This window comes from Lactuca serriola, chromosome 5 (genome assembly GCF_051521515.1).
Source record: "Lactuca serriola cultivar US96UC23 chromosome 5, Lser_US96UC23_V15, whole genome shotgun sequence".
Lineage (NCBI taxonomy): Eukaryota > Viridiplantae > Streptophyta > Magnoliopsida > Asterales > Asteraceae > Lactuca > Lactuca serriola.
Genome location: NC_136412.1, coordinates 87,932,518 through 87,952,458, shown reverse-complemented (window position 1 = coordinate 87,952,458; position 19,941 = coordinate 87,932,518).

Here is a 19,941-nt window from a genome sequence, read left to right as displayed (position 1 = left end):
CCTTATATCCCTATTCAAACCCCTTAGATGGAAATTCTAGATGATCCCTAGCCAATTTTCATCCACCCCATCCCATAGGGATTCCAGACTCTTCCTTCTTTAACTTTCAATAAATAACCAAACAGTCCGTGCACTTTTAATTAATTCAATTAATCCCAAAACTAATTCTAAATAATTGATGACTAATTTTAAATTAAATATGACTATTTATAATTAATATATTATTTCCATAATATATTAACAAATTCATTTATTGATATTTATTAATCATATAATAAACCAATAAATCAGTCTCTATGTCTAAATTTCATCCTATTCAATTACTAGGTTTGAGGGCAACCCAAAAGGACTTTGCTAATAATTCAAGTATATACTAATTTCAGTTATTGGCTTCAACCCCTAATCTAACAGTCTCCCACTTGGATAAGTATATAACTGCAATTACGAGTGTAACTTCTAAATTAGACAGCAAAGAGTGCTTCTATAGCAACTGTCGAACTCTTAACTAAACAGACATTGGTCCTAAGATAAGCGATCCAATATTACTCCATTCTAAAAGATATCATACAAACATGAGACATGGATTATAATCAATCTCATTGTCCATGTTTTGTTTCCTGATTTCCTGATTTGTGATGAAGATATAAGCCATCGAATTAAACACATCAGTTGAGTCTTGGCTAGGCTCAACACTATAAGTCAACACCAAGTTACCGAGGGGCCCAAAGATATCGATTTTCCTGTTAGAGAAAAAGGAACAAATACACTTTGACTTATATTCTTGTATCTTTTACTCACCAAATCATACATGATATTGCGTTTTATAACATCATGTTACTAATGCATTTTTTGACACCAATGTATAACTGACTTGTAAATTAGAACTCATATATCTCTGTTTCAAGAATATAAGATATTATCGTCTCAAAAGTACTCGTTATATAATCCATAAAGTAATTCTATGAGCGTGGCTTTATCCAGTACTTAAATCTCCATTTCTAAGTACTCGTGAATATTGTAGCAATACAATTGCTATGTCTAACTCCCTTAGACAATCTACAATCTATTTCATGAAAGTCTTAATTCAGTACCTACTTCCCAAAGTATGAGAGACTATGGAATTTGAATAATTAAATTATTCAGGAAGTAAAACATGCAAAACGAAACACAAGAATAAATAATTGATAAGGCATTAAGCAGACTCATAAATAATCTTTATTATTTAATCACCAAAACCAATTACATTTATTTTGTTACACCTCCTTCCATAAAGAAGCTCAAAAGGAGGCATACCAATATTGGAATGGTGGCTGTTGTTGTAAGAAAACTCAGCCAAGGGTAGATATGTGTCCCAACTTCCACCAAAGTCCAATACACATGCTCGAAACATGTCCTCGAGCGTCTGAATCGTCCGCTCACTCTTCTCGTCTATCTGCGGGTGGTAGGCTGTCCTGTAGTGCAATCGTGTACCCAATTTCTCATGAAACTTCTTCCAGAACCTAGAAGTAAAACGCACATCCCGGTCTGACACTATCGATGTTGGCACTCCATGTCGAGCTACCACCTCTCTTACATATATCTCAACCAGTCTCTCTACAGACGAAGTCTCACTAATAGCCAGAAAGTGAGCGCTCTTCGTCAACCGGTCCACAATCACCCAAATCGCATCGACACCTCGCACGGTCCTCGACAATTTGGTGATAAAATCCATGGAAATTTGTTCCCACTTCCATTGGGGAACCTCTAGTGGCTGCAACTTTCCATGAGGACGCTGGTGCTTGGCCTTAACCCAAAGATAGGTCAAGCACCTCTCGACTACCCAAGCCACGTCCCTCTTCATACAGGGCCACCAATAATCTCTCTTCAGGTCCAAGTACATCTTAGTGGCTCCTGGATGGATTGAGAATCTTGATCTATGCGCCTCCTCCATCAGAATATGGCGAGCTCCGCTAGTATCTGGCACCCAAATCCGCCCTCCGAAAGTCATAAGCCCACAACTGTCCATCACAAACTCAGACACCTGCCCAATCAACTACTCCTTCTTGCGGTTCTCCTGTCTCATGGCCTCCACCTTGGCCTCTTGAATGGTATCTAAGACTGGTTTCATCACCATGGTTCTCATACACACATTTCGGATTGGAGCACCCTCTACTCTATTGCTGAGGGCATCGTAGTCCTTTACTACATCCAATCACCTCCTCTGCTCATATTTAGGTTGGGCTGATCCATAAGGTACTTTAGGCTCTTGTGGTCCATGTATATGGTACACCGAACCACGTACAAATAGTGGCGCCAGATCTTGAGGGCGAACACCACCACCCCCAGCTCTAGATTGTGGGTGGGATACCTGGTCTCATGAGGCTTCAACTACCTCGATGCGTATGCTATCACATGCCCTCTCTATTGGATTAGTGTCTAAGGCTGTAACTATATTTGGTAAGTACTTGACCCGATTGTGCATGGTCCTTTTGGGTTGCCTTCACCATAGCAACTTGATAGGGTGATTTAGAGAGAAGAGATATTATTATTAATGTATTATAAGAATAATATGTTAAAAGAATAATAATATTATTTGATTAATATAAGTCATAAATTAATTAGGAATTAATTTATTGACTTAAAGAGATTAATTGAATAAAGGGGAATAAACTATCAAATGTGTGAAAATTGTATTTTGAGCTGATAACCCTTATTGATATGGGTTGGACGATTTTAGGGATGTGGATCACCTAGAAATCATCCAAGGCCCTATCTAGAAGAGCATTTGGATTGCTTTGAAGCTAAGTTATCCAATTAGGGTTTTAAGGTGAAACCCTAGGAGCTCACAGTATAAATAGACCCATAAGGTTGAGGAAATCGACCACCCTTGTGATTGAAGTAACCCTAGAGCCGATTTCCCTCTTCCTCATCTCTCTTAAATCATCTTCTTGCTAGTTGGTGTTTGTAAGCCATTAGAGGAGTGACATTTGTGACTCTAAGCTCCAAGAAGAAGAAGGTTTTCAAGCAAGTAACTCAAGGTATTATTCTAGATCTGTTTTCATATGTTTTAATTGTTAGTTTACATTAGATCTAGCCATGAAAGTCTTGGATTTGTTGCATGTTCAATTAGTGAAACCTAGATCCAAGCTATAGGGTTGTATGTGCACATAGGGAAAGTTCTTATGTCCAAAACCCATCACTCTCTGCATCAACACGTCACCCATACCTGAAATAAACGCATCACAATAGACTACAAAGTCCTTCACTCCCTCTGGGAGGGTTAGCACCTGAGCTTCGCACAATCTCTGGCGAAGAGTCTCGAATGATGCTTGCTGCTCAGGCCCCCAAAAAAAAGTAACGCCCTTCCGGGTCAGTCTGGAGAGAGGAACCACAATCTTGGAGAAATCTTTGATAAATCTCCGATAGTAGCCGGCCAATCCCAAAAAACTCCTGATCTCGAATGGGGATCTCGACACCTCCCATCTCATAACCGCCTCGATCTTGGTCGGATCGACCAATATCCCATTCTGATTAATGAGATGTCCTAGGAACTGGACCTCTCATAACCAGAAATCACACTTGGAGAATTTGGCATACAGCCTCTCCTACGTTAAAACCCCAAGAACCTCTCGCAGATGCTTTTCATGCTGCTCTCTGGATCTAGAATATACTAAGATATCGTCGATGAACACGATCACCGATCGGTCCAACATTGGCCTGCACACCTGGTTCATGAGATCCATGAAGGCCACCGGTGCGTTGGTGAGCCCGAAAGGCATCACCATGAACTCGTAATGCCCATAATGAATTCTAAAGGATGTCTTCTGAATATCCTCCTTGAATTCTCTCATATGGTGACATCTGGATCTCAAGTAAATCTTGGAAAACCAATATGCCCTATGCAGTTGATCGAATAAATCATCGATCCTCAGAACCATCTTTTTTCTTGACAAAAAGGATTGGCACTCCCCACGACGAGCTACTCGGCCTGATAAAATCCTTCGCCAACAGCTCCTGGAGCTGTGAGGACAACTCCTGCATCTCTGGAGGCGCAAGGCAATAAGGTGCCTTGGTGATAGGCGCTGCTCCCGGAACCAAATAGATTTGGAACTCCACTTTCCTCTTGGGAGGAACACCCTGTAACTCCTTAGGAAAAACATCCGAAAATTCACTCACTATCAGAAACTCAGCAATAGAACTCGGTCTCTCTGTAGCAACCCGCATATCCATCACATACGCTAGAAAAACCATACAACCTTGCTGCAAACTCTGCCTCGCCCTGGAAGCAGAGCAGAAAGCTGACGTAGATCTGGTACCCTCGCCATACACTGTAAGCACTCCCCCACTAGGGTCTTGTATAGTCACCAACTGATGCTCGCAGTCGATCACTGCTCCAAAACGGATCAACCAATCCATGCCCACCATGACACAGACACCCCCATCGCAATCGGTACCAGGTCAATCAGAAATTCGACACCAAAGATCTCCAGCACACATCCTTGGAACACATCAGTAGCAAAAACTGCATGCTCGTCCGCTATAGAAACCCTCAGGGGTCAACTCAGCGTCTCGCGTTGGGCACAAATGTGACGACTAAAAGCTAAAGATATAAAGGATCGACTCGCACCCGAGTCAAATAACACCAAAGCAGGTACAAAACTCACAAACAATGTACCTAAATATAGCACATAATAAGCACAATAAATCCCAAAATAAATAAATAAGGAAATACGTACCAGCCATGAGATCAGGTGTTGCACGGACCTCTTCCGTTGTCAGCTGAAAAGCTCTCCCACGAGCCCTCTGAACCTCGGCCTTCACCGGCCAAACATCAGCAACACGCAATGCAGCTGGAGCAGAACCCTGGGCTGATCCCTAAACAAGCTAAGGGTGCTCGGCCTTTCAATGGACGGTCTGATTGTAGTGGAAACAGACTGCAAATCCCTTGGGGAAATCCTTCGCCGTATGCCCCTCCTTGCCACATTTGTAGCAAATCCCCGCCCGATAAGATCCCTCATGACTCTTGCCGCACTTTCCAAAAGTGAGGCCCTTCTGGCCTCTTGATCTCGAATCAGCGGGCTTATCCCGCTTGGCTGTCAGTTGCGGCCGCGCCGGCTGCCGGTCTCTCCCCTGAGACTCCACATCCTCCCTGGCTTGAGTCTCCAGCTCAATTTCCCTCCACCTGGCATTTTCCTGAAGCTCAGAAAATGTCCGATAAGACGAGTTAGCCACGAACTCTTGAATATCCCTCCTCTAAATGCTCAAATACCAACATGTGCGTGCCTGCTCAGTCGACACATGCTCAAGGCAGAACAACACCCTCTCGTGAAACATCAACATAATGACAATCACTAACTATGTCTTCTGTCTGAGAGACAGAAACTCCTGGTCCAACTGTTCCCTCTCCACCGGTGGAACATACTCATCTTAGAACATCACAACAAACCTCTCCCAAGTCACTGCAGCATGCTCTGCAGGAGTAAAATTGGCCATCGCAAACTTCCACCAGTACTTCGCTCCTAAGCAAAGATGGTTCACTGCGAATTGCACCCTCAAATGATCCGGGCATGAACAAGTGTAGAAACAACCCTTGATATCAGAGATCCATCCCATCGCAGCAATCGAATCTTGAGTCGCATCAAAATCTGGTGGCTTCGTGTTGTTGAACTCCCGGTATAGCAACGAATCACCTCCCTGTGGCCTGGCAGCAGCGACAGATACGGTGGCTATAGCAACATCCACCTCAGAGACAGCAACATGTCGCTCGTCAAACGTCTCAGTCTAAGTGGTCTTAATAGATCCAAACATCTCCGGAATAGCCAGACGTATGGTTGCGACCACCTCGTCATGAATCATCCTATGAATCCCACCAACACTAACTCCACCGCTCTCTGGGGTGTGGCATGTACCTACCATGATGTCTCTGAAACACAACACAAAATCATCAGAGACTCGCTCGAGCATAATCACACTCGACTACTCATCCTTACTTGCTCCTTAGCATCCTAAGGATTCTTACTTGGATTGCACACATATCGGGTGCTTTCAGTAGTATGGTCCCAATACTACCTTCCACACCCCTCCTGTAGTCACCCAAGTCCTCCTTCTAGGATTCTAATTCACAAATACTCTATATCTCATGAATCATAAGCTACTCTCTCAGTAGACTCCTCTCTTAAGCTCATCTAAGTATCTCTTCCTAGATCATCTCCCGACTCAGAACTCAACACTTATACAAGCAAATAACAGATATCACTAATCAAAATATCTCCTAGGCTAGGGCATAAAAAATCAGGCAACTCTAGCCCTAGAATATGAAATACCTAGCCTACCCTCTAGCAGGCAATCTTAACAAAATATCTCATAAATATCACAAAGTGAGGGTATTTTGGGAAATCACCGTTCGGGCTCTGGCTGATTGTACACACCGCTTCAACTTGTTTTCTCTTAAGACTCGATCTTGTTTTGGAAAAATTCCTTTCTTTTGAAAATTCTTCTCAAATCCTCAGTTTGAGTCCAAACACACCCGGAGGTGCATCTGAATTTCTCAAACTAAGGCTCTGATACCAACTTGTAACAACGTAAATTTTCAAACCAAAAATTTCAATTTCAAAACACATTAATTCCAAAAAAATAAAACCACAAAGTTTCACAATGTCAAATCATCAAAACTCATGACCAAAAACTGTATATATATATATATATATATATATATATATATATATATATATATATAAATACAGGATCCTCTCAAACATAAATCAAACTCTGATGTGTGTACAATGAAGCTGGCGCCTTCTCGTGATCTTGAGAAGTACCTGAAACACATAACACATAACACAGTAAGCACAAAGCTTAGTGATTTCCTCAAAATACCACATGCACAGCTCATTAGCCACTCTAGGCCATAACTAAATAAGACCCTTTAGTCAATGTATATCAGTGGACCCTCTGGTCCCAACTTAGTAAACTCACAATAACAATATTCAGCATAATCACAAAGACATAATGCATAATATCATAATACATAGATAAGCACATAAGATAGCTCAATCACACAAATATACCACTCTTGGTAAGTATAGTGAGAAGACTCACCTCGTAAGCTAGCAAGTAAAAGTCTTGTACTTGGGAATCTCGAACTAACCTCCGCCTAACACATTGGATACGTATCTCTAATCAATACTCCACTCATACCCAAATACACCAAAGGTTGTTCTCTCATTCTCTTTAACTCTTGGAATAGGTAAAAGACCATGTTACCCCTCCATGGTCTCCATTACTTATGTGGACCAAACCCTAAAGTCAACAAAAGTCAAACTCGAGTCAACAGTCCCAGTTTGACCTGACTCGTCGAGTGCACTCATGTGACTCGTCGAGTTTAGTCGTTCCTCAGAAGTCTTCGTGAGGGTCTAGCTCGTCGAGTTAACCCCTAACTCGTTGAGTAACAACATAGCCAGCTCATCGGGACAAACCCTAATGGACTCGTCGAGTCGGCTCCTCGACTCGGCGAGTCCATTCAGACTCTTTTTCTCATTCAGACGATTTCAAGACAGAAAACCTTCCCAAACTCTAGATCTACACTCTCAAGTCTCATTTATCACGTAACGTAACAGACTTTACATCCATGCATGACACTTAGGGATTGAAATGCCAAAACACACCTTAAAAAGGGATTTTCACTAAATAGCATTATTATGGCTGAATAAAGCAGGAACTTTTGGACTCTAAGGACCTCACATGGTCCAGATCTGAAGTTCAAACCTCAATATGAACTCAAAACACTCTAGGTCCTCATATTAGATAGAAAAAGCCCTAAACTCCCAAAATCATGAGATCTACTCAACAAAATCATAAAGGTGCAAGATTTATACAATTTCCTAGAAGCTCTAAGGTGAAATAGACACAGATCTAGCAGCTCCTTCTCGTATCTTGGCATGGAATCCTTCTCTTCTCTTCAAAAGATGCACCAAATACTAAAGGATAGCTCAAAAACACACACACACATACAAATTTTCTCTCTCTCTCTCTCTCTCTATATATATCTATCTCTCTCTCTTTTTCTAAGCTCACATGCCAATTAGGGTTTACTCTCAAGGAAGTATAACCGCAAATGTGGCTATAAGTGCTTTTAAATAGGCCCCAAACCTGGGGAATTAGGGTTTCTCAACACAGCGTCTACTCGGTGAGTCGGCTCTCGGACTCGTCGAGTAAGTCATTAATCCCACGTGGCGCATCGTGACTCTAATCGACGATTTGTAGCTCAATGGTCCTCAAAATAAATGAATAAATAATTAAACAATATACCTGGAAGTCCGGATGGTACATACCATGTCTTCCAAGTTGTTCAGCAGATCACCTTTACTGATCAATGAACTTTCACTGATCAAGGTGATTTGCCCTACTCAAATAATTGAGAACTCATAAAACTCATATGCATAGTCAACTTTAACTGGACTGGGCACAAAAACAAGAATATGTCAACACGATAGGTAACGAACCTCAAGTCATGTGCTAGCGATAAAGAATAGGTTTTATTCTTGCTTAGTTCTTGAAGCTTTTCAAGATTTTTAAGACTCTACTGACCTCTTGATGTATAAGATTCTCTGTCAAGAACTATTCCTTGACAAACAAATATTCAAGAGTTAGTGCGGATTCTTATTAAGAATGACACTTCATATAATTGGTCTTAGTTGGTCTTTGTTTTAGCAAAAACATCACAACTACCAATTAAATATGCAAGAGTTAGAAAACAATTATATTCCATATTTCATGATGTGTTATAAACCTACTTAAGACATGTCACTCAAGTCATAATCTTGGAGAATGACTCTAAGACTTGATTTTGGAACGAAGTATGATTCACCTTTATTGATTTAACCATTTCAACAATTCCCGATTCCTCTTCTTAGCTATACAAATGCAGTAAGGTGTCCTTAGAGGATCAACTGAGATATGGTTTTCATAATCATTAAGATGATCATAAAACACGCAACTAAAGTACTCTCCTTTCCTTTCATATTGGAGAAACTTTTATCTTTCTTCCTAATTGATTCTTCTTATTCGTCTTGTTATACAGTGAAACTTTTTCAATCATTCCGGATTACACTTAAACTTGTAAGCTTAACCATATTTACTAAACTTTTAGAAAATCATGACGAATAGTCTTATCGTTCTTTGAGGTGGACCTGACCAGTGCACCACCAAGTGTACCCAATCCCCTAGTCCTTCACTTGACTCACATATACATGTGGACAAGGAATTAGTCTTAACTTGCCAAAGACGAAGGTTCTCACTCATCACACAATACAAGTCACATGATTCCAAGTTTCTATCCAATTGAAACTTGGGTGGTGAGAATCTTTCCTTATTTAGTAAATTTAGACACTACCACAAACGAAAGAATCAAATCAATTTTCAACATTGCTAACAATAGAAACATACAAACATCAATTTTCACGAATGCCATTGCAAAGACATATAAAATAAGATAAGATAAAATCAAATTTTTATTTATTTATAAAATGCAGAAAAACTTTTCCTTTCAATGCAATTCCAAATCAAAAATATGTTATTACATATTTCTAAGCAATTATCATAACTCCTAAGCAACATCTCAAAAATCCGATAATCGAATCAGGCGAGCAAAATCCATCTTTTCACGATCGGATTCAGCTTACTCTTCCTTTAAGCTTCCTTTTTCTTATTCGATCCTACAAAACATCAAAATGTAATTACATTACATCACATATTAAGAATCTCCAAATAGGAACTTAATAAAGTTAGATAGCGGACTTACCTAAAGCAGAGTCAAACATTTTAACTTTACCATCCTTCCGATCTTTCAGGTAAATATGGAAGCTTCGCAACTAATTCCCCTTCTCCTGGCAATAGAAACATATGGACTCTTTGGGAATGGTACATGGGACTATCTCAGACTTAGCCTTTCTCTTTACCACTTGGTCAGTTGACTTGACCATGGCCAATCCCTTTCCATTAGGAAGAGAAGACTTTTCTGGACTTCAAATGTTTCCATTGTCAATGTCCATGGAAGTTTGGGAAGTAGATCTTCCAATCAAATTTGCGTTAGCAGTGCACCAAATCATTATTGATTCAGCAGCAACAAGCAAATATGTTAGATCAACAAGGTTCATGTCGTGATCTCCTATATAGTAGTCCTTAAAGAACTCACTATATGACTTAGGAAGTGATTGAAGAACCAAGTAAACAACCAACCTCCTTGAAACAACGACACCCAACATTCCTAGCCTGTCAATGTGTGACTTCATCTCCAAGACATGTACACACACAAACCTTCCATCTTAGTGTTTGCTAGCCAATAGGGCTTGAGTGACCTTGAACTTGAGGATCAGGGAGAATTTTTGGAGGGGGTGGAGGAAGAGAAGTTCCACTACAACACGAAGAAGGGATTAATCTTTCACCTCGATCATCTTGTGGAATATCATCTTTATAAGGAAATTTATATTCAAAAGATTCTAGAAGACCATAGTTGTTAGAATTAGACATCTACAAGGGATAAATTCAAGTTGGTTGATTTAAGTCCTTGATATGACACCCAAATGAGATATTAAGGCCTGGACCCAACACAATATTTTACAATTCAGAAGAGGGATGCCGTAATCCAATTGCAAAATATTTAAAGGTAGTTAACTGACAATTTACCAATTTCTACCATGAAAAAAGAAATTAAACATTAGGTTTTAAATGAATTCAAATTCCTAGATCTTTTGAGATTCATTGGACTTTTCAATGGCATGTTTAATCTTGATAATGCCCTTCAAGTTTGTGACTGGGATATCGAGGATCACAAACAAGGTGTGAATAATCATGCAAATTAGCTTGGTACTCTCGATGTCATTTATCACCTAATCATTGTGCCGGTTAACCACATACACTCCATTGATCTATGAAAAACATCGAGCTACCATTTTCCACCCTTGTTAGTCCAAGTAAATGTGCCAGTTAACCACACACGCTCCACTAACGACTTGGCAAGGTGCGAAGTGCAATTTCATGGGTTAGCATCAAATTTACATTTTTCCTAAAGTAACTAAGATTGGGAATTTATAAAATATTTAGTTACTTTATAATTCCTTATACTTTTAATGAGGGTTTAGTGACCTATCCTACCCATTCGGCTAACGACCCTCCATCAGTCAAGGAAGCGGTGGGTGAGAGTGGACACCCATCAAACCACCATTTTATAGGCAGTAACCTTATACCCGTCTTATAGACCGGCTTCGTGAATGAGGCCTACTAACGGTAAGACTGACCTTTTACTTATACATATATAATATTTTTTACTTTTAATTTTATATAGTATAAGGGTGTATTTTAAACTTTTAAAATACTTGGTGATTTAATTCTATTAATAAATTATACTCTTAATTTAATTAAACTTAAACCATGTTGTTATGGATTTATTAATCTTCTACTTTAATTAAACACTTTAATTAATTTAATACAATCCATAAGAGGTAACTTTAACTATTCAAAAGACATTAAGGTTCTAAACATAAAATACAAAATTAATACTATTTAATTAATTTTAAGTTATGAACCCAAGAGTTGCACCTTTTAATTACAAGGGTTTTAGAAATCAATGTTTCATGATTTGAGACTTTTCAAATACCAAAACTCGAGGGCAATTTTGTAACTCTTGAAAACCTTTTGAGTTCCAAACTTGATGACAAGATTTGTAACTCCATAAAAAAAAATTTGATTTCCAAAACTTGATGGCAAGTTTTGTAACTCCTAAAAACATTTAGATAAAATTTTAAAACCAATAAAATAATCATAATTTTATCTTTTACAAATTTGATTTACTGCAACTCTTATAGTAAGATAACTTCAAAGAAAATTTAGAAACAATTAGCTTATCATATAAACTAGTAAAACAATTGCAAGATTTGACAATTTGTCTTTTAATTGGATGGAATAATCATTACCATATCAGAGAAAACATATTTTATGATAAAAAACAGTTTAAGGTAATAATCCAAATCCAATGCTGGCCAAAAACCGCGAAAAACTGCAAACAGGCTATCCGACTTGCCGAGTCAGATAATGGACTCGTCGAGTCCCCCTTGCAGAGTGCAGTTTTTTTTACTTTTCCAGTTTTGAACAATTAAGCAAGCATCAAATATAACAGAAAACAACCCATGACTCTGATACCACTATTGGGTTTTATGTACTACAACACTCCTCTGGTGCACATACGATCCTAATGCTTTGGATCTAAGTTTTCTCTAGTTATACATGCAATAAAATATCCAAAGCATGAAGCCTACAACTAGCATACAATTTGGCATATGAATCACAAAAGTAAGTTAGAAATTTACCTCTTGTTGTAGCTTGTTGAATTTTGGCCTTTAAGAACTTAGCACCCCAAGTGTGATGCCTCAAACGGTTCACAACACACCATGAACAAATGGAGAACTTGAGAGAGAATATGGAGCACACAAAAATCGGTTATAGTTCTTCCTAGAAGGCTTAGGTCAACCGATTTTGGCTAAGAGGTAACAAATATATAGTGTTGGATTCCAAGGGTCATGTGTAAACCCTAATCCATATACATAGGCTTATGATCCATAACTCATGTGGACTAACTATTTATGGATTCTTACATAAATTTAGTCCATCATGGATCAAAAGCCCAAACCATATGTATCACTAATTTACATAATTAGTCCTTGTTAATTTAATTAGTCTCTTTTGATCATTAAATTAATTCTAGATCAATACTAATTAAATAATATGATTTCTCCATTAATATATTATACTTATAATAAATTAGTAAATCATAAATAACATCCTACTCAAATATCCATCCTATCAAATTGTCCTGGTGATATGCAACCCGAAATGGACCATGCTAATATAGGGTCAAGTACATACCAATTATAGTTATGGGCTTAGAAAACTAATCCAACAGTCAATGGCCAAATCCTCGTCAAAGTGCACATTGAGCCTAACAAGGAAATTCACATATTTTTACATTCTCTGAACATGGTTGCAAACAGACTCTCCCTCTTTCATTTTGCAAGCCATGAAGGACTTGACTATTTCATATTTCTCTTGACGAGCTCTTGTGTGATACTTTTCCACAAGGTCATTGTTCATCTCAAATGGCCAGTAGTCCTCATAGAACCTCTGCAATTCAAGAGTCATTGTAGCGAACATGATGCACACAACTTTTGTTGCATCATCGTAGTGTTTCTTGTAGGAGGCTAGTTGTTCAGGAGTTGCAGTGGCTTCGTCGATTTCAACGAGCTTTTCATGAAGGACATATTATTTGTCCTCGAATCGAAGAGACATATTGATATTGTGCATCCAATCAGTGGGTTCCATCCAAGGCCACCTTGGACACGATAGAGAGTAGGGAGAAAGTCGAGTGGTGGGTAGATGACGATAGAGCATAAGTATCACCAAGAGTATAAATCTATAAAGAAAAGATGGTAGTTTTAGTTAGATGACAATAATCCTTAACATTTTAATCCATAACGAACAATTAAGGCTAGGATCCAAAATAACAGTTCACAACTAAGAAGAGGGACACCATAATCTTATTGCGGATATATGACAGTAGGTAAAAGCAATTTACCAATTTCGAACTATGAAAATCCTAGATCTTTTTTAGATTCATTGAATCTATCAATGACATGTTTAATCTTAGATTATGATCTACTATTTGTAACTGGAATACCGAGGATACCAAACAAGATGTGAATAACCAAACAAATACGCTTGGCACACTCGATGTTATTTATCATCTCATTTTAATGTGACTATTAACTACATACACTCCATTAACCAATGATTATTTTTGAGATGCCCATTATTGCTCTTTATAGTTACTATTAGTGTGTCGGTTAACAACACATGCTCCATTAACTATTATAAAGCATAATGTGCTATTTTATGGATTAACATGCTTTTCACATTTTTTCTAAAGAAACTAGGAGTGTGATTTTTATTCAAAAAAATTAGTTACTTTTTAAGGCATTATACTTATTAATGAGGTTATTGTCCTATCAGATGCTTTCTGCTAACGACCCCCCACCAAACAAGGGAGTAGTGGTTGAGCATGGACATCCATTCAAGTACCATTTTATAGGCAGTTTCTTTATACGCCCTTATAGTTCGGCTTTTTGAATGAGGCATACTAGTGATCCGACTGACTTATTCTTATATATATATATATATATATATATATATATATATATTAAATAATTAATAATATTTATAAGATGTATTTTAAACATTTTAAAACTCTAGGGATTTGACATTAATTATTAGAATTAATTGTTGCATTTGGTGTCTAAGCCTATAACTATAACTGAGATGTACTTGACCCGATAGTAGCATGATCCTTTTAGGTTGCCTTTACCAGTGCAATTTGATAGGATGGATTTTTGAGAATAAGGTTTTTTATGATTTATTAATATAATACAAGTATAATATATTATTATTATTATTATTTAATTAGTATTGATCAAAAATTAATTTGGAATTAATTTTGTGATCAAAAGAGACTAATTAAATAAATAGGGATTGATTATGTAAATCAATGATTATTGTAATGTGGGCTAATGATCCATGACTATATAGTTGGGCTAAACCAATAAGATAATCCATGGAGGTTGAAACCCATGGAGATAAGAATGTGAAAAGTCATGGAGCATTAGGGTTTACAAAGTGTAACCCTAGCATTTGCCACATTATAAATAGTGATCCCATAAGCCAAAATTGGCTACACACTCTTTGGAGTCAAGTAACTTATTCTCTTAAATCCTCCTCTTGCATATTGGTGTTTGTGAACCATTAGAGGCATCACACTTGAGGTGCTCAAGCTTTCAAAGGTCAAGAACTCTACCCTACTCAAGAGGTAAGCATCCAAGCTAAGTTTTATCATATAGCTTCGACTGTATGCTTGCTAGGGTGAATGCTTTGGAAAAATTGAAAATGCATGTATAATTAGAGAAAACATAGATCCAAAGCATTTAGGGTTGCATGTGCACCATAGGAGTGTTATAGTGCTCAAAACCCAACAGTGGTATCAGAGCCTAGGCTTGTTTTCTATTATATTTGATGCTTACTAATTTTTAAAAGCTGAAAAAGTTGAAATTTTGGCCTCTGACTGGTGAACTCGCCGAGTCCATGAATAGACTCGACCAGTGAACTCAATAACAGAGCAACTCGCTGATTCCAGTTCATTCACTCGACGAGTTGAAGGCTCTGTCTGCAGAATTTTGAGTTTCTTGGACTGGTTTGGATTGGGAAGACTACCACAAACTGTTTTGGATCATTGGAAATTTTTTTATGATATGGTAGTGCTTGTACTCATCCAACCACAAGATAATTGTCAAAGTTTCAAAATAATTATTGTTTTTATATGATAAACAAAATTACTTTCAAATTGTTGACTTGAAATTATCTTCATTATGAGTTTACTTAGATCATAAATTATGGGATAATTTTAGTTGTTAGAAAATGATCTAAATGAATTTTAATGACCTCCATAACTTGTCCTCAAGTTATGGAAAATGAAAGGTATCATACATTAAAACTCTATTAAACTCATAAGTAATGAATGTGAAGAGTTTTGACAAGTTTCAAAACTTGCCCTCAAGTTTTGGAATTTGTAAGTCTCATTCAATGAAACTTTAATTCCAAACCCTAGAGTTTTAAAAGTTAAAATTCAACCCTTATACTTTATAATATTATAAGTTTAATAATATTTATATATATGTATAAGACTAGTGAGTCTTACCGTTAGTAGGCCTCATTCACAAAGCCGGTCTATAAGGGGGTATAAGGTTACTGCATATAAAATGGTGGTTTAATAGGTGTCCACTCTCACCCACTGCTTCCTTGACTGGTGGAGGGTCGTTAGCCGAATGGGTAGAATATGACATTAATTCTCCCTCATTAAAAGTATAATGATAAATATAAAGCAACTAAACTTTTATTAAATTCCCAATCTTAGTTACTTTAGGAATATGTGAAAATGGTGCTAATCCATGAAATTACACTATGCACCTTTGTTAAGTCGTTAGTTGAGCGTGTGTCGTTAACCAGCACACTAATCCGGAACTTACAATGTGTGGCAAAGGGTAACTCGGTGTTAATCATAGATCATTGGAGCGTGTGTGGTTAACCAGCACATTGATTAGGTGATCTGTAATATTATGTGTACCAAGCTAATTTGCATGGTTACTCACACCTTGTTTCTGATCCTCGACATCCCAGTCATAAACTTTAAGGGCACAATCGAGATTTAAACATGCCATTGAAAAGTTCAAAGAATCTCAAAGATCTAGGAATTTCAGACCAATTAAAACTTAATAATCTATTTCGTTTTTCATTTTGGAAATTGGTAAATCATCATTTACCTACCTTCAAATATTTTACAATTCGTTATGGCATCCCTCTTCGCAATTGTAGAATATTGTGTTGGGTCCTAGCCTTAATATTTCATATTGGGTGTAATATTAAGGATCATCATCTAATCTAAACTTTGTTCTTCTTCTTTTCATATATCTATCCCAAACAATGCTTTCACACCAATCTCTTCAGGCTCTTTCTCCCTCATTAACCTATGTGGGAGGGTTATTTTTGATGGCTCGAACTTCAATGACTGAATTCGTAACATCAGAATGGATATTCTCTATAAGGACAAAGAATATGTCCTTGATAAAGAGCTTAAGGAGATTGATGCAACCACTGCTGTCACACCCCAAAACTGAGAACGGCGGAATACGTTCTGGGGTGGAGGACGTCATGTACAGTATCATAACAATGCATAATAGTAAAGACAAGCAACAACATCCATTGCATTAATATAATAATTGTAATACAAGTGTGTTCTGTACAGTTTGTTAGACACCAAAAGTATAATCAAAATAAAAGATGAGTCTTATATGTGCTCCATCTTCTCAAAAGCTGCATTTGTACCTGTCTACTGATGACCTGAGAATACAAGTTATTTTGAAAACAAGTATCAGCATAAAGCTGGTGAGTTCATAAGTATTTAGTGTCATTTCTTGTATAAAAGTGTTTACAATCATGTAATATAATAACTGTCATCAATGTTTGAAAATAGTATAATCCCTAGAAAATCCTATATTTTCCAGTAAAAGTAGTCTTCTACCAAGACCCGGTTATCTGTATGTTTGATCCTTTGAAAATGTATAAGTTTTCCCAGTGAAACTATCAATATGAAAATATAGTTTTAGACTTCATTCATGTAAAGTAATTGGGAAAAATAATGTTTTACCCTAGCAGTGTCACTACCGGTTGAATGTAATAAAATTGCAGACTCCAGGTTGTATAAAATGTACAATACACCTCGGGGAGTCTGTTTCGCCTTTAATTCTCAATGTGTTAATTAAAGGTCCGAATGTGAACTTGTATGTAACCATGCTGATTAACGAGCGAATAACTGATGACCCTCCAAGTTACACGTAGTATGGTGACATTTGTCACCCCTGGGCCTAGTCGGCTCTGACTGTAGCTAGCAGTCGGGATGTGGGAGTGTCTGTCCCGAATAGATCTATACACATAATGCCCGCTCTCCCTCTAGGAGACTCTTGTTACATGGTGATAGCACAGTGAAGTGTTGTATCGAGAAGTAGTATGTCACATTCTGTTTTAGTATATTCTCTTGTTTTAGTGTATAATGTACTTTCTGGTATAATGTATAGAGTGTTCTCTTGTATAGTATATAGAATTCTCTTTACATAGAATTTAGCATGTATTGACTCGTAACTGTACTAACTATAGTAAGTGTCATGGTAATAGTAGTAATGAGTGGTAATCCTTAACTATACCTATTATAGTTAAATAGAAATGTTAGTTGTATGCCTTTGATACAAAAAGGTATTGAACTGAAGTGAAGACTTTTATATCCGACACAAATATATATAATATATAACTAAGAATTCAACGACAGTCGGACAGATAACAATATACCCTAAGTCCACAATCAAACAAGAACAGGAACTAAGGTGAGCTATCAGTCCTAAGTCCTTCAAGTCTTACTTATATAAACATATTGGTGTAGATATGGTTTGGGAACAAAAGAAGTTTAAAAGAGTTTGGAAATAGTTTTACAACAATTTAACATGAAAAAAAATGAGTTTGATAAACATTTAAAGCGGTTTTGTTGGCAAAGCAGTTAAAAGTATAGAAAATCCTTTTGGTTGCAAGCTATAAATCACATGTGATTGATACTATAACTTGTTTGATTCAACTTGTATTCCCCCCCCCCCCATAAAAGCATTTAAAAACATTTAAAAGGTTGATTAAGGGGTATGAACTCACCTACAGTGAGTAGATTTGATGGATGTGCCGGGAAGGATGCTAGGTGTCAAGTGAGGACTTGAACACACACACACGGATCCTATGTAACATGTATTGATACATAAATGTATCTAATTAGTTATTTAATCCCTAATTTAGTAAGTAAAGACACTCTAATGCGTGAAAACACTTTGTTCCAAGTGCTAGGAGTGCTAAGGGTTGTTTCTAAGGAGTGTATGGCCTCACTATGGAGTTTACACTTCAAATGGACACCCCTATGTCTGTTTATGGTTGGAGGACCATTTCCCCCATGAGTTTACGGTTGTAAACTCATGGGAATGGTGAGTTTGAGTGTTTTAAGGTCTCATGCTTCACAAAGAAGGGTTCTAGGTACGAATCAAAGGCTTAGGAAGTGGTTAGGGCTCGAGATGGCACCCCTTTGGAGTTTGCGGCCTTTGGACCACTCCATGGGAGTTTACGGTCGTAAACCCTTGGGTTGACGGCCGTAAACTCTTGGCCACTTCATCCTTTTCGTTTTTTGTGGTTCTTAGATCATGCATGCAAGTTTCTAGCCCCTTGTCCAAGTATTAGAAGGTGTTAGGGGCATCAAAACACCCTTTGAGGGTGTTTACGGTTTTGGGAGATCCCCAAACCGTAAACTCATGTTCTTGAGGGTTTTTGGTGTTTAGTCCATGGATTATCAAGTATACTAAGCAAACAACTAGCTAGGAGGAGTATACTTACTTATATGAAGCTTGTAAGAGTGTTTAGGACCCAAGAACACTAGTGAGTTCTTTGTGTTCTTGGTGTTTTAAAGATCACTTGAAGATCTATGTAAAAATAGAAAATCCATGGATGAAATGATGTATAAACACTAGATTAAGTGTGGTATGAACGAATTTAGGAAGGAAAACTTACATTTTTGGCGGATTTGGGAGAAGTGTGTGATCATACTTGAGAGAAAAACTTGGTGTTCTTGAGTGGGATGTTAAAAAATGAGGGCAAGGAGTGTAAACTCATGCTATATGTATGAGTCTTGGGAAAACGGTGTTTACGGCCCAAACACCTCTTGTTTGGCCGTGAACACCTAGCTAAGGTGTTGGATTGTTTTGCTCGTTACACCACACTCATAACGACACTTCCTTTTATTAAATCGTTTGGCGAAAAATAAAAATAAAAATAAAACACCAAACGGACTTAAATCTGGCCAAAAATGTACTGAAATGTTTTTGACTAATATTTGAAGCATTTGACTATGGAAATTATACAAATGAAAATTTCGGGTTGTCACATCATCCCCCCATTAGAGGGAATTTTGTCCCGAAATTAGAGTTCAAACAACTAAGTTATTACACAATAACTTAGCAAAAAGATGAGGATATTTAAGTTTCATTTGATCTTCATGCTCCCAAGTGAACTCCGGTCCTCGCTTGGCGTTCCAGCGAACCTTCACAATTGGGATGCGACTTTGTTTCGTTCGTTTGACCTCTCGGTCCATAATTTCCACAGGTTCTTCCATGAAGTTGAGGCTCTCGTTGATCTCGATCTCGTCGAGTGGGATTACAAGAGTCTTTTCGGATAGGAACTTTTTCAAGTTCAAGACGTGGAAGGTAGGATGTATGTTACTGAGCTCGAGGG